The sequence below is a fragment of the Apteryx mantelli genome, chromosome 9 (assembly GCF_036417845.1).
Source record: "Apteryx mantelli isolate bAptMan1 chromosome 9, bAptMan1.hap1, whole genome shotgun sequence".
NCBI classification, from domain to species: Eukaryota; Metazoa; Chordata; class Aves; order Apterygiformes; family Apterygidae; genus Apteryx; species Apteryx mantelli.
Window position 1 is genome coordinate 21,053,765 of NC_089986.1, and position 15,007 is coordinate 21,068,771.

Below are 15,007 nucleotides of genomic sequence, written 5' to 3' on the forward strand. Positions count from 1 at the left end.
GCAGCCTCATGCTGAGCAGCAGGAAGTGCCGACAGGAATCTGGAGACAAGATTTGCAAAGAGGTGGTATCTTTTATTAGACAGAATGGTCTAGAAGAAACAGAGAAGCTGCTAGGTATATAAAAACTGTTCCTTGGGAATCACTGTGCCCTGCATTGATACATGTCTTGTGCAAGGAACAGGGAGGGAAACAGGAGGTCTGTATTTACCAATGCCGAGCAGGCCCAAGAAGGAGTTCGGGGGGAAAAAAACAAAGTGATCCATAAAAGATGCCTGTAAGCAGGAATTTTAGTTAGCAGTGTGCAGTTAGCTGGACTGACAGACAGCCAAGTCATCCTGTCTTTTCCCCTCTGAAAAACACTGTGAGGTGTTTGGGGCCTCTTCTTAGGAGGTCTGCATTCCTCTGTGTGCCCATCAGTGATGGCTGCACAGATGAGATGTGATTGCCCACCAGTTACTCACTGGTAATTTTAGATTTTGCATAGGCCGTTGTGGTAAGTGGGAATGCAGGTATCTGTGTGTTGCTCATAGCTACCCAGACCTAAAAGCCTGACTCTTCTGCACCTATTCTGCAGAGCCTCAGTCAGGCTCATGTGCTGCTCGTGGGGGATTTCCCCAGACAGTGCCTACCCAAGTAGTGACCCAGCTTCACCCTGCTTAGTTTATAAGATCACAGCTTGAGACTATGGCTGCAGGCTATAATTCCAGTAGACTGCTGCTTTTATAGTCACTTCAAGTGTTCCTTTGGTCTAAAGGAGGAGGCAATGAACAGGTGGTGAGCATCCCAAGAGTGAACGCAAGGAACAATTCAGTTGTGACAACTCCTCACTCACTACTGGAAATGGAGTTGTTTAATGAGTGTTGTATTTCCCTAAGGGTTTATTTCTGCTTCATTTCTTGGGACCATTTGGGGATGTTCATTGACAAAGGAATTCAGTCTAGGGCTGTTCAATTGTTTTCATGGTTCCCTCCCCCTGGTGTTACAGTAACCATTCTTTTAAGGATTTTTATAATATTTTTTGGTGGCATAGTGGATGATTCTGACGTTCTTTTGTTGAGAACACTACTTGCCTCTGGCTTCTCCACAGCAGTTAAGGTGGAGAAAATTAGCCTTGTTTTCTGCTTCAGACGTAATGATCCTTTACTGTAAGCAGCTGTGGGCTGGACTGCAGAGTCACTATTTCAATGTGTTTAAAAATGTAGAAGCTGCAATAAATGCAATTGAAAGGTTTGGTAATCATGAACAACAGGGAACAAGCTTGTTACTTTGTCCTGCTTCCTCAGGGAAGTTGAAAATCTGGGGCACTAGTTTAAGTAAAAATATAGCGAGTTTTGGCTCTATAGCTCACGTTTTTTAAGCAGCTGTAGTAGAAATGATTGGGTGTAAATGACAAATATGGTACAACAAAAACCCAAAAGAAAATGCTTGCCCTATGCTAAGAAAAAAAAAAAATTTCTTGTGGCCAACAGGAATTATTGTTGAGTCAAAGGGGTTCAGATAGCCTGAGATGCAATGGTCAGCACTCATTCTAGGGTTAAAATGGGCAATTTCACTTGCTTTTCATTGATAAAATGTGAGTGCCTTTGAATGGAGTTACAAAGAATGTGAACTTACTATTCCTTCTGATTACAGAAGTAATATGGTTGTCAAAACATATGACATATAGTAAGTTACCAAAAGATTCTGGATATTCATATAATCAGTAACCTTATTTTACAAGTAAATAAGAACAACACACTTAGGGGGAGTCATTTAGTGTTTCCAGTTGTCATTTATTCATATAGGAATGCCTTTTAGGGAATACATGGCCAAAAGAGAATCCCCTCATATGCCATATGTAGGAATTCATTAGAAATTATTGCATTAGACTTAGCATACATTCTCTTATACCATAACTTCTTTACAAAAAAAAAAAGATGATCATGGATATCACAATGAGTGTAATACCATCCTCTGAATCCTATTCTGTACTCTTCCTGTAAGGCAGGTTTTCAGAAAAAGACTTTTTATGTGAAAGGTTTTGGAGATGGGGAATTTATCTCTGGGAGAGATGTGGAACTTGCTGTAGAACATTTTAATCAGGCATTTTGGCTCATCCCATTCTATGCTGCTTAAAAATTGGCTGATCAGTTTTTATGACATGTGGGACACATTGCTGCCTGCCTTGTGACAGCATTCTTTATAACTATTTATTTTTTAAGTGAATTTAGTGCTTGTGAAAGGTGACAGATTTATAGCTGTAAACAGAGTGGGATTTTCAAAGCCACTTGGGGGTAAATCAAACACCCAAATTCATTATGCATTTCTGAAAAACTCAGCCTTATAGAAGGCTGAGTACAACTATTCTCTTCTTTGAAATGAAACAGAACCTGTTGAACATTATTTTGAATGGTATGCTTTCGAAACGTGTTTAGCTGAGATCTTTTTTCACTTGGAGATACGCAGAAGATAGAGCTCTGTTTGATTCATAATGCCACAGGCCAAAAAGGGACTTAAGCCCCTATGTGTAGCCTCCCAAAGGGTATCACAAATGTGAAAATTGTCTTTCACAACAACCTTCCCAACAGCATGGCTTGAAAAGAACAGCATATTTTGGCCACCTCTAGTCTACAGTAACTTCACTGTACTTTCCTTTACTATGCTTTCCTTACAATTGAGAGGGATACTTTTCATTCCTCTTTGATCTTTGACATTTTTATCGTGACTAACGAGAAATAGCAGCATGGTTTGTGGATAGCCCATCTTTGTTTTACTACTGGCCTGCTCAAGTACTTTCAGGAGGTCATTTTACCCCTCTCGGTCTGTTTCGTGCTCTGCTAAAGGGAGAGCTATCACATTGGTAAAACTCTATGCAATCTACTTATAAGAAACCAGTATTATTAAATGTCTTTTGATTTCTGAGAAATGACCATTGTAATACCACCAACTTTCATTGCATATTGCAGGTTGCCAGTTTCTTGTATACATAAACTTATCATTTACTGGAGTTCTTGCAGATTTTTCACAGTATATTTTATCTACATAATTATATAATAAATTATATATATTATATAATAATAGGTAAGCATATAGTGAGAGCTATTTAATTTCTTAAGGAATGAAGATAGTTTTTCTTTTCTACACAGAGGGTGTATTGGTGGCTGCGGCTGTTTGCTCTTATGACCTGATATTGTATTGGGAAAGAGTGCTATCAAATCCTTAAGATAGGTGACTGAGTGGGTAAGAAAGAGTTGGATTTTTTTCAGCATCTCACATCCACTTTTTTGTTAATCCAGATGTGATGGAAATCATCAGCAAACAGATGAGTAGACTTACTTATGCTACATACCTGTGAAATGATATTGCTAAAAGAAACATAAAATTAAATCTTATGCTTAAATCACCTACATTTACATGCCAAAAGTTCAACTCCTATTTTAAAATATTTCATTTTCTCCTTTGTATTTCATGCATGTGTTCTGGATTTTGAAGTTGTTCTTTTGTTTAAAGAAAAAAAAATTCCATAAAAGAGAAGAGTCACTGACTGAGGGCTGTTAATGGTAGCAAAGATCTCCTGAAATATCCAATAAGACAATTACTTTATCAGTATGTGTTTCCAAAAGTTGTTTTTGGTATGACTCTGTAAGACTGAAGTGATTGTGTTTGAACTGCTTCCCCAGAAACTATATTTTATTGCTTAATGTGCCTCGTTCTGAAAATTTTGCCTGATATTTCTTGTACATATTTTTTTTCCATTCTATTAGCTCTGTTTATATTCATATAATTCCTTCACCTTGCTGGTGTTTATTCTCTATAAATAATTGATTTACGCAGTCTTGTTTTGTTGCTTTTCAGCCTTCACTTGGTCAAGCTGTCCATATTTAACATGCTTAATCTTTCTTCCTTTGTGATTGAGGCATGATATTCTACGCAGGAAAATATCCATGTCTTCCAGTTATCTGTCAGCATTCCCCTAGCACAGCATAAATCTGCCCCCTTATTTGATGGGCTGGTCCTTTAAGTTTAGCAGAGCTGAGCTGCATTGTGCCCGTAGTGACCATTTTACAGCTGCCTAATATATTTCTTTCTTTCATTAGTAGGTGTTAATTCCTGATGTGTGTGTCTCTTCATGCTCCACTCAAAGAGAAATTAATCATTCAGTCATTTCTGTTCATTTTAGAAAACGTTGCTCCTTTCTCACAGTTGAGTTGGGGAAGCAGTGGCTATAACAAAATATGATATTGTAAGTCTTGTCAGATCTGGGTCATGCAGAACTGGATTTATCTGCCTGTCTAGTGATATAGTGGTTTTTGCATATGCAGCCCAGGGTCGTGGCCATCTTTGCCTATGTGAATTTTGTTTCGTACTCTTGGCTGTCTCATTGTCTACATTCACCCTCAGGTCTTGTTCAGTTTTATTATTGATATATACTCTAAATCCTTGGTCCCATATATACTGACAGGCAGCTTTTCAAGTGGAATAGTCTTCTGCTCCCAGCAAGTCCAAATATAATGTTTTTCTGCCTGCTTGACATTCACATTTCTGTCCCTTGTAAACTCTTCCTTCTCTTTGCTCCACAGAGGAGTGTTTCACAGCTCTTCTGTGCTCTTTAGGTACAACTTTTAGTTATTTCAAAGTGTCTCAGAGGTTGAATAAAGAACCCTGGATACTTACAGATACGTATTATTCCTGGCTGATATTCTCTGAACAGTGGATCAATGATAAAGTAGTCACTACTGCAACCTGTAGGCTGAAATGGGCACCTTAGATAAGTCTTGTTGCCTAAGGCAGAAAAGAGGAAAGGGGAGTTTCTGCCCTGCAAACCTCTGTTTACTATGAAAAAAGCCTGTTTGCTTGACCTATGTGCAGTGAGAGTTACCTCTCTCCCATAGTGAATCCCAACTGTTCTTTTAAATGCTAAGCTTCTCTGCTATTGTTTTTGGTTTACAGCTTTGGTGGATTTTTTTGTTTCTGTGAATAAGATGGTTTCTTAAGATAGCCACTAAGAATTTACCTGTCAAACTAATAGTTAAGCTTGCAAAAAACTTCTGCTTATTAGCTCTGCTGCAGCCTGTTAAGATACAGTCCTTTTGCTGAGTATCATCTTCTGTTCTACTTAGGATTTTAGAAGCAATTGAAGCTTGTGTTTTCAGAAAAGCAGTCCACATTGTAGAGCTAAAGGAACTGTATATTTCATAGAATTTTTTAGTTCAGTTATTTCCACTGCTCTGGTCTTTCCAGTAACTGAAGCATAAAGAATCATGTTCTACCTTAATGCATCTGAGGGAATACTTTTAATTTACCTTTAGTTTGTCAAGAGGGAGCAATGAAAAATTGAAAGCCATGACTTTTTCTGGGGAATAAATCCTCAAAAAATATTTCGAACAATTCATGTGAGTTTTAACTAGTCAAAATTTTCTTGAATGCAGGCAGAACACCCTTCATCCGGTAACTTATTTTTGATTAAGAAATGTGTTGTCCCATTTCCTAATGTATTTTTTAGATTTTTAACCAGCTTGTACTCAGAAGTCCTCACGATCACAAAGTCTGTTTTCAAACAACTGTGAATGAAATGTCACAGCTCCTCATGTTGTAGTAACAACAAAGTGTAATCAATAGATTTTTTTTCCCTCAAGCTAGTGATGAGTAGCACATACTTGTAATTTTTTCTTAAGTTGTACTTTCTTCCGTTCAGACAGCAAAAAACAAAAGAGCAACAACCATTGAATCATCAAGTGACCTTTAAAGATATTTAAATTTCAGGGCAGAAACACACTCTAATTAAAAAATCTTGGGACTTCCAAATCATTTCGATCTTTGTCCTGTGTAGGACATATCCTTGTAGGATATGCATGTAAGTCATAATTACTGCTGTTGAAGGCACATGCTTTCCTAGAAGCCATGGAATAAAAGAGACAAGAAATCCTTCCCCAGCTTCAGTAGCATCACAGCAGTGCCCAGCATGGAAAATATTCATGTTGTGGGGAGTTGGGATCTACTCTTCCTTGGACTTCACAGTTCCCTGCTGAATTTAGGCATTTTTTGTATAAGTTTCTGAGGAATGGGAGTTCCTGTCCAACTCAACTTAGTCCACTGAAATACTTCAAATTTTGCAGAAGCAGCTAGAGTCCAAAGCTGCCTTTGAAGCTTGATTTTGCATAGTTTTATACATTCAAACATCCCTGGAATTACAGGATTCACCACTGAACCTGGATGTTAGGAAGTATGTAAGACTGTTCAGAGAAGGAGGTTGTTCTTGGGGCATATACAGTCAGGTCTGAGCATGGGTGTGAAGCCAAAACCAGACCTCTTTGGCATTTCCTTCCCACCTTGGGCTTTGTCCTTGAGCAGATGGCTTGATGATCTCCAGAAAGCAGGAGCTAGTTGTCTATAACCCTTTGCAGAGTGTTTGTGGACTGGAAAACTATCCCTATCCCAACAATTGCCCATCTGGGGCCTTAAGATGTGTTACATATTTCTGAAAAATTTTTGCCTTTGAAATGTCATTATGGTCATTAAGAAAACCTTCTTAATTTAGTTGGTAATCAGAATGTTTCCATTATGGTGTTTCTAAAGCATGGCTGCACGTGCTTGTCAAACATTCGGGTGCCATCCTCTTGAAAAAGGAGCAATGATTAAGGATCTGGTAGGATGAAATTACAAGGAGAGATTAAGCATACGTAAAGCAACTAGGTAGTGGTAAAGGGTCTGACTGTTGTCTAAGGGTTTATGAAAGTTGTGAAGGGCATGGAAAGAAATTAATTTTTTAAAACACCAAGAAATGTCATTGTATGTCAGGAAAAAGACTGTGAAAAGGGAATCAGACTTTGGTGAAGCCTTATGCAGAGACAACAACCGTTTTTGTTCTTATTATGTATTGTGGTCAGCTGAATTGCTGTAGTCCTTTATGGAATCTGTTTTTCTTTCTCATTATTTTCTTTGTCGACAATAAGCCATTTTACAGTTGGATCCTTGAGCATGTAAAATGTAACACTTTCACCTTTGCGCCTCAGCCTCCTGAGGCTGTCACAGAGACGTATTGGAACTAACAACAATGTGCTGTGATGATAGTCTTTGTCACAGTACCCTTTTTTCTTCCAAAAGTGAGAGGAAGGGTGATGTGTCGTGAGGTTTGGTGCGTTGTGAGAGACAGAATCCATTCGGCGAGCCCTATGCACAGAGCATGAGATCAGTTCTGCTGTAATTTCCTTCAATTTCTCTGATGTCTTTTTTGAATCAAAATAGTGTGGTGATTGGGCAATTGGCATTTCAATAAAATGTTGAAATTCTACAAGAATAGCAGACCAAAATCATTCAGTCAAAAATAATCATTTTCAATTGAAAAACAATTTTTATGGAAATTTTCCATCTTGTTCAAGGTAGAACATTTGTTATGATTGACAAATGGAAAGTTTGGGCATTTTTTTTTCTGATTATCATTCATTTTAAAATTTTATGAATTCTTTATATTACAGTAGAGGTCATCCCTGCTTCTTAACTGTACTATTACTGTCCTGAAAGAAGTCTGCCTGTCTTTTGGCCCTCCCTATAGATTGGTGATTGAGCAGTTAAAATTCATACAGCAAGAACTGGTAAAGTCCATTTCCTTTGCTCCCATTTTTAGCTGTTTGCAATTCGTAAGGCAGCTAGAGAATTGCATGCAGCATTGCATATGACTGCACACCTCCCTCCCTGATTCTCTGTGACATCCTCCCAAAGTTGACACAAAGCAACGGAGGAGGATTAGGGATCACACAGTTGGTCCCTGAGAGAGGGAACCTCTTTATTTGGCAAAAATTGGAGAAGTAAAAGAATAAACTCTCTCCCTGCCAAACTAACTTAAACCCACAAGAAACAATGAGTAGTATCAACAGATAGAGGAAAGGTTGTGTTTTTCATTTTTTACTGTGAAGGTGTCCAAATAAAAACATACGTTTTGTGACTTCCCCACCATCTGTTCTAACCTTCATACGTGCTCCTTGTGTCTGTAGGGAATAAAAGTGCTAACTTCCAATCTAGGTACCTAGCAGCTTTGCATATGGTGTCAAACTGACACCTTTTAACTTGAAACCTGGTTATAGGAAATGAGCCTTGGTGACAAATGTTCTTCTTTATTATAAGGGAAATACATTTGTTTTCACTGCTGGGAAATTTTCCAGGCTTTCACCATGAGCTTTTGGCAGAGTTCACCATTAGCAATTACTTACTGATTTCTTCCAGTAAACTGCTGAGCTCATGAGAAAAATAATATGATTTTGAGGATTTGAAGAAGGTATACTACACTACAGAGTAACAGTGGGACATGGCTGTGTTGTGTAACAGTGCTACAGTACAGTGCCTTGATCCTCAAAGATGTGAGGGAAAGCACCTAATTTCCTGAATTAGCAAAACTGGCACAAATGTGAAAGTTCTTTCAGGCCAGGAAGAGAGAGCATTTTGCATTGTTTTTAAGAAGCTTCTAGATTCAGTGACTAGTAATCTGCTCCAAAGAGAACAGCTCTTTGAAGAGAAGAGACAATCATTGATTTAGTTGATCAAGTTGTTTTGAAACTGTGAAGGATAAGAGGGGAGAACAGATGAATTGTAAGTTACTGGAAGTAACTTGGGGGATCAGGGTGGAAAGGTTAGATAATTTAAATGGTCCAAAGTCTAATGTAGTTCCGTCATCTCAAAGGCAGAATATGAAATTTTTCCAGCAAGCTTGGTGCAGTGAGACCTGCAGGAGGGTTTGATTTGTTTGGGGGCTTTTTGGTAGAAGATGGGAAATTTCTTGTTTAATCAAGGATTGATTGCTTTGTTAAGTGGGATGTCAGACATGATGGATAGCAAGTCCAATACAACATGTCTTTTTTTTTTTTTTTTTTGCTACCACCCTGTTCAATGATCTGATCATTTGATCCCTTTAAAACAAAGTCTGGACACAGTTTATCAATAGCTCTTATAATGTGAGATTTTCTTTTTCATTACTTACAGAAATTATGATCTTTTCCTTTATTTCCATAGCTGCACCACTGGCACACTAAACCTATATGGTCAAAATGATTTTTATGTACTTTATAGAAATAAATCATTTGTAAGTGATATCATGACTATATCTGTCTCGTATGACAACCGAGTCGTTTGTAGCTGTGCAAAATGAGAATTGACACTAAAAGCCCAGGATGATTTAAGAGAAATGACAAACTCACACTCTTGCAATAGTAAAGTACTGGATATTTTTAGAGGGAGGAAACCTAGACAAGTGCATAGCTGCACATTTCCAATTTATCATAAAGACCTTAAAGGCACCCGTATAAACTCATGTTATATGTACCTGGAAGAACAGTAACCAATAGTAGTGTTTTTGTCTAAAATGTGAACAACACCCACTTTTGCACTCCATATGAATATTCCTGTTTCAAATGAGTGAGAAATTTCCATAATCCATATGGAAAATTTTGGGTGCACAAGAGCAGAGCAAATGAGTCAGATGAGACAGGCACTCTGGGCCCAGGAGCCTATCCTGTGCCGGCTATGTTGGGCATAAAGGTGGAAGGAATGATTCGATCAGTAAGGATTCACACTAGTTCTCTTCAAGTTCTCTGTTGGTCGATTCTTCTCCTCAATGTGTTTATCTTCAAGAAAACACCATGTTAGTAATGCCAGCACGTGGGAAATAAAACACGTGACTTCGCTCTTTAAACAAGCAATGAATTGGGATTGCTTACCTTTGTATTTTTGCTGATGTTTACTTAGAGCTAGCCACCCGGTTGTTAGGTGAATTCAGGAATTCCTTTGGGTTCCTCTCACTTGGAGCTTATCATTAGCTATCATCCTATTAGTTGTCATATTGTGAAACTGGCTACATTATTTCCTTTGATGTAGGCTCAAATTTCAAGTGGGACTCTAGCCTCTCTGCTAGCTTTCTTCCTTCTTTTCCTCCATACAAATATTCCTTCGCAATCTTTGTGTATAAAAAGCAGCATAGCCAATGTGCCTCATCAGGCTGCTTGGATACTGTACATCAAAAATGCCATTGCTTCTGAACACTTCATCTTTCTTCGCTTGCTGGAACCTGTCAGTGTTAAAGGATCCAGTTCTTTTTTGCACAAGTGTAATTCTGGGGTAACTCCTCTGAGGGCAGTGACGTTACCTGCCAAGAAAACCAAGATCAAGATGCCCTGCTGCATTCACAGCACCCCTATGTCTCTTTGCGGTCCCTCCTTCCCTTGTCCAGCCAGCTTCTCTGTCATCTGTTACTACTTGTAATCTCAGGGCTTGACTCTATCTCAGAGCAAGATATTTTGTTGTTGTGAAGTCAGCCCTGTTTTTTGCATCTTTCTCAAGTTGTCACTCATTCATACACTGCTTATTGAGTGAGATTTGACCTTGAGTAACTAGAGAGGAGGGGCAGCAACAGGGAATCAAAGAGCATTAGAAGATAGCAGCTAGAGGAAGCTCCTCAACTTAATCACCGCAGTAAGAGGTTTGGGGATAGGATACCGGGGAGTACTGGGGGAAGGTCTGGTTTCTCAGGAGGCTGCTCTGTGATTTGTAGGAGATTAAAGCTATGAGTATAATCCAGTCTCTTGAGCCTGAAAACAGGGAAGTCAAGGGTAGATTCACCTTATCTATCCCTGTTGTTTAGAACGAGGATGCCTAACCTACAGCCTGTGGGCCAAACTTGGCCAGCAGACCAATTCATCTGGGTGGGTTTTTGCTACCCCCTTTCTCACAGGTGTTTTGAACATGAACATGGGATAAGTCAAATTGTTTCAGGAGTCTGATCCCTACTGTCTTTTTTTCTGAGGCTTTCTGGCCCCTTCCATATAGCTTGACTCTAAGAGCACCTGGAATGGCTTGACCGCTAAACCAGCTTTCTTGCAGGTTTTTCCAGGCTTTGTCCCAAATTCTTTTATTCAGGTATATTTCTGAGGTACATGTTTCTTTTTTCTTCCTTTATTTCTCATTTAGGTCATAAAATTTTGACAAATAAACTGCATTACTGAAATTGCTATTTCTTATGTAAAGATTATGCCCGTACATGACATTTGTATGAACTCTCAGTATATTTCTGGTTATAATATTCATGTCAGTCTAATTAAATGCAATTTCCTGCTGGAATGTAACATTGTCTCAGCCAAATAATTAGATTGGCTGATGATCTGTGATGTACGATTTCTCTGTCTTTGCGTTTGTAGCTTGCTTTTGGGGAGCACTGCTTTGCTGCAGGTCTGTGAGCAGACCCAAACCTGAGTGCAATCAATAAGGATTCTGCATGTCTCTGGGAGACGGTGAGTGTGGCAGCCGCCAGGGTTTGGAGCTCCCAGGGTGACGGGGCTTCCAAAAATGTTGGGTTGCTATTGTGTCTCTGACTTTACCTTTGTGGCAGCTGTGAAAACAGCTGGTGTTTCTTTCTTCATATGTTTCTTTTCTTTGCTCTTCAAAAAGTGAATCAAGCCCTAAATGTTTTATTAAATGAAATCTAATTACACTGGCTGAATACATATCCTTTGTTTTATTGAAAAGAAGAAATACTATGAAAGAAAAGTAATTATGTGAGAAAAAAAATGCTGTCTCTCACATAATGAGTGATGCTGCTTCTTTCAAAGCCTGGATGCTCTTTCTGTTATTTTTCTTGGCCCTCATTCTGTTTTTTGTCTGAGCTAGACTTGAGACGGGACTGAAGGTAATGGGAAAAGTTTGCACAGGTTCTGGGGCTTGGTTGTGGAGATGTATAGTAACCAGCACAACTCAAAGCTTCCTATAAGCCTGGGCAGGAAGCCTAAAGAGTTCAAGGGCGCTGAACTCGAGCAGTACTGCCTGTATCCTGCAATGCAGACACTCTGGCCCATCTGCCGTGCTTCTCTGTCGGCACCATGCATTTGGCATGGGCCATCTTGCACCGTGTGAGGTGGTCTCCCTTGTCCAGCCAGGGAGTGAACCAGCTGCAGTGTAGAGAGGAAATCATCCATCACTGCGCCACGTGATACTGAGCATGAATGCATTTGGGCAGTGCCAGTATTTTTCAAACTGTTTCATTTACAATTTTGTCTCCTGTTTGTCTTCATACCAATGAACAATATGCAGCTAAATTATTTTTATTTTTAAGGACTTTCTTTTTAGAAAACTTGGCAATGCTGATTTAAATTTTCATTCTACTTAACATTATTTTTAAACCCTAAATATTTAGACCCTATAAAAACTTTCCCTTGAGTAGGTAAGTGATCACTTCAGATAAAGCATAGAAATTGGTTAAGAAATGGAAAAGGAATGGATTACTTTGGAAAATTTTTTCTGAAATCACTGTTTAAAAAAAAAAAAAAATTTACAAACCCAACAGTTTTCTAAGAATAATCAAATACTTAAAGTTAGTTCATTAGCAGTTAAAAAAAAAAAGGGGGGGGGATTTAAGCCTTTTAATCCTTTCGTCTTCTCTGATATGAACTCAGGAGCTTAATCATAGAAACCCTTGGATGCTTGCTGATGATGCACCCGTCAGCTTTTCTTACCAATATAGAGAGAACAGTAAGTAAGGCTAATTTTTCAAACTGACAGTCACTTTTAAAATCAGTTTTAGTGTGTTGGAATAAATCTACAAAATATAAAGATTATATTATTTTAAAGGGGTATGAGAAATAGTAAGCTGATTTGTATTAACAGAACAATTTGATTAGGGAAATCATATCAGCTGTGACATTCTTGCTGTGTTCTAGAAATAAATTAAAATAGAAGGAGAGAAGAAAGGAAGGGAGGGGAAAGCCAACTTCATGAGGAACCTAAGTCTTGTAAAAATAGAGGGCTTGAAAATGGCAAGAAAAGAAAGAATGACATCAGTATTTGTTGTGCACAAGCTAGGCAAACGGAAGACAAACACTGAATGATATTTTGATATGCCACTCCTAAAAGGCTCAAAGCTTTGTAGTGAAGCTGAAATTCTTTTAAAGGCTTGCTCATCTGTAATCCATGCACATATATAGCTTCCACTGACTTCAACAAGTCAAAGAAACCTGGCAGTCCCTAGCTGTATGTCTGCAGTGGCCTAGAAATCCTCTGGCAGTGGCTGCGTTTGCCTTTCCCTTGTTTACTGGTTTTGTGTTTCAGACTTGAGCTCACCACCTCAGCTGGACCTGCTTTGTGCTGTGCTATACTGCACTGTACTATACTAGTTTGTCTGCTGACTTGCTTACCTAGAGTTTCCCAGTACACAGTTTTCTAATTAAGAACTGATCATTAAATAGTAAGTTAAATTGTGGCTCTGACCTTGCTGTGAAAAGCCACAGGGTCCCTACAACAAACATCCTTGTGAGAGTCATTCGTCTCTTCATAGTGAAAGCTTAGGTGTCAAAAATGTGGAAACCAGGACCAGCCATGCAGAATCCCTTTATCTTTCTTCCCTGGGGCTATCCTCATTTCTCTCCGTTTGCTGGGGAGGATGAAAAACAAATTTAGCACACAGATGAAGCAATTTCTACCCTCACTATCTGTCCTTTTCCTTCTCTCCACCCTAGCAGAGACAGCTGAACAGCCTGGGTATCTGCTTCCAGGCCTGCCCATAAGGGCTTGTATGTATTTTCTTCAGCCATCCCTGCCCGGGAGCCAATAATCAATCTTCAGCAGATGAGACGAGCTGTTTGGAGCAAGTATCCACTTTATCTATCTCAACTAAAGAATATCCACTTGTGAATATGAGACAGGACTTTCCTAAGGCTTGGGACAGTTTTACAGTCCATCTGTTTTCCCAGGAACTAGGGAGATAGTCCTGGGAAGGCCTGGGGAGAAAGTTATTTTACAACACTATTTCTCATCCTTTTACTGAGGATGTTTAACCAAATATGCCTGCAAAGCAGCATGGTACAAAGCGCCTGTGGTTATGAAAGGGGAAATGTGTATGAAGTGATGATAGAATCAGAATGTACTGAAAGCATCTATCTTTCAAACCTCTTTCTTTTGTATAGTTAGGTATCGTGCATAAACCAGAATAGAAGGTAGAACACTGCATAAGCAATGGCTCTACAACTCCCATAAGCAGAGAGCCAACTAGCTGACGTGGAGATCTCTCTCTCTCTTCCCTTCCCCCCCCTCCCCCCACTGACTTTTTCTTGGAAGCAGAGGTTGCCAAGATCAGTGTTGTAATCTCATAAATACTTTTGGCTGAAATTTTTTGGAAGGTTTTTTTCAAAAAGAGGAGTTTTCTCAAAAAATTAGTTCTCTTGTACAAGTGGTTTCTGTTTGGACAGCTTTCTGTGGAGTAAAAGTTTAACTGAAAATTTTGAAAAACTGATCCATTAATAGTGGAAAGAGTGGGGAGAGAATTAGGATATCCAATCCTCCACTAATTAGGAACAGGAATTGAACATGCAAATCCCTTAATGTGGTGGGAGTTCTTCTTAATGACTAAATATGAACTATTTCTACCTATCTGTTCCACGTTTAACATCCTCATGATGGTCTAACGTAGCAGCATCTTCTCAACTGAATCTTTTGCCCGAGTGTCTGCTTTCTGTCTAATATTTTTCCTGTGTCCATTGACTATAACAGAAGATTTCATGACAGACTTCTATTATCCTTGTTAGGATTAGGCTGCTAAATGTGCCACATAAAGACACCTCTGCGATCCCAGAGAGCTCTTAAATTCTCCTTAGCAGATTATAGTGGGCTCTAAATTTCACTGGTGCTGTTTAACTTTTGCTACATACTGAACAACTGGGAGATTATTCAGATCTTTTGTTTTATAATACATATATTATTCTGAGTGGACCTGGTCAGAATCAATGGAAATACATCCATGAATATTCTTTACATGCTTTCCCTCCTTTTGTGCTAGATTTCTGGATATTTACGTAAGCCATGATAATTAGCATAACCAGTTATCAGCAATGAGAACTTTTAAAGAGCAAATCATTGCTGTCACAAACTTCAGAATTAAATCCAGGAACCAGTTCTGGCACCATATAGCTCAGATGATAACCTCTGGAATCTTTTTAAATCATTCAAAAGTAGTGATCAAATAACTTCACACAACATGTGTGAGGAAGATCAGAGTCTG